This window comes from Falco rusticolus, chromosome 1, assembly GCF_015220075.1.
Source record: "Falco rusticolus isolate bFalRus1 chromosome 1, bFalRus1.pri, whole genome shotgun sequence".
Taxonomy (NCBI): domain Eukaryota; kingdom Metazoa; phylum Chordata; class Aves; order Falconiformes; family Falconidae; genus Falco; species Falco rusticolus.
Genome location: NC_051187.1, coordinates 88923589 through 88924720, shown reverse-complemented (window position 1 = coordinate 88924720; position 1132 = coordinate 88923589).

Sequence of the window (1132 nt, the reverse complement as noted above, 5' to 3'; positions counted from 1 at the left end):
TGTAAAACTTTAACAAATAATGTGGTTTCTTATGGTTTCTAATGGTTAATAAAAGTTATGTCCTGCCTCCTGCCTGCCTCCTCCTCCTCCATCGCCTTTTGGAGTGGTGGCTCTCGTGGGGGGCTTGGCAGGGAGGTGTTTGAAGCCCGTCATTGCCTGCTCTCTGCTGTCCTGTGTGCATCGTCAGAGCCCCCCCCCCGAGCATGCACACTCGGAGGTACCTCCGCTACAGCCCCCCCAGCAGCACCCCCTCACCCCCCCCCCCGATGCTCCCCCCTCCCCAGCAGACACAGGGCTGCCCTGTGTACTCGTCCCCGTCCCAGATGCAGCCTGACAACCCCCCATTACCCCTGGCACGAGGCTCCCTGCCCCCCCAGCCTGCCCCCAGCCCTGCCCTACCTCTGCACAGACCCACAGCCTGTGGTGGGCGGGGGGGGGTCCAGACCCCTCCCCCCTACCTGTGCCCATAAACCCACCCGTACCCCAGACCTCCCCCCAAACTGTCCCCACCTCTGCCCTTGCCCCTAATGCTGCCCCGAACTCCACTTTTACCCTATCCCTGTCCCGACCTTGTCCCCATCCCATCCCTGTCCCCATCTCCATTCCATCCCATCCCCATCCTATTCCCATTCCCGCTCCACCCCATCCCACCCCCCTCTCCATTCCCATCCCCATCTCATCGCATCCCCATTCCCATTCCCATTCCCACCCTGTCCCACCCGCACCCCCATCTCACCCCATCTCCATTCCCATTCCCATTCCCATTCCCATTCCCACCCTGTCCCACCCGCACCCCCATCTCACCCCATCTCCATTCCCATTCCCATTCCCATTCCCATTCCCACCCTGTCCCACCCGCACCCCCATCTCACCCCATCTCCATTCCCATTCCCATTCCCATTCCCACCCGCCCCCACCCCTTCCCACTCCGTTCCGCCCCCCCGCCCCGTGCCCACCGCTCTCAGCCGCCCTTTCCCCGCCCCCGCCCGCCCGGCGCCCGGGTGCGGGGCTGGGGGCCCGGCCGCCGCGGGCCGGTCACGGCGCACGGGGCGCGGGCGGGGCCGGGCCGGGCCGGGGGTACAAAGCGCGTGCCGCCGCCGCCCGCCCCGCGCCGCCCCGCTGCACCCCGGCC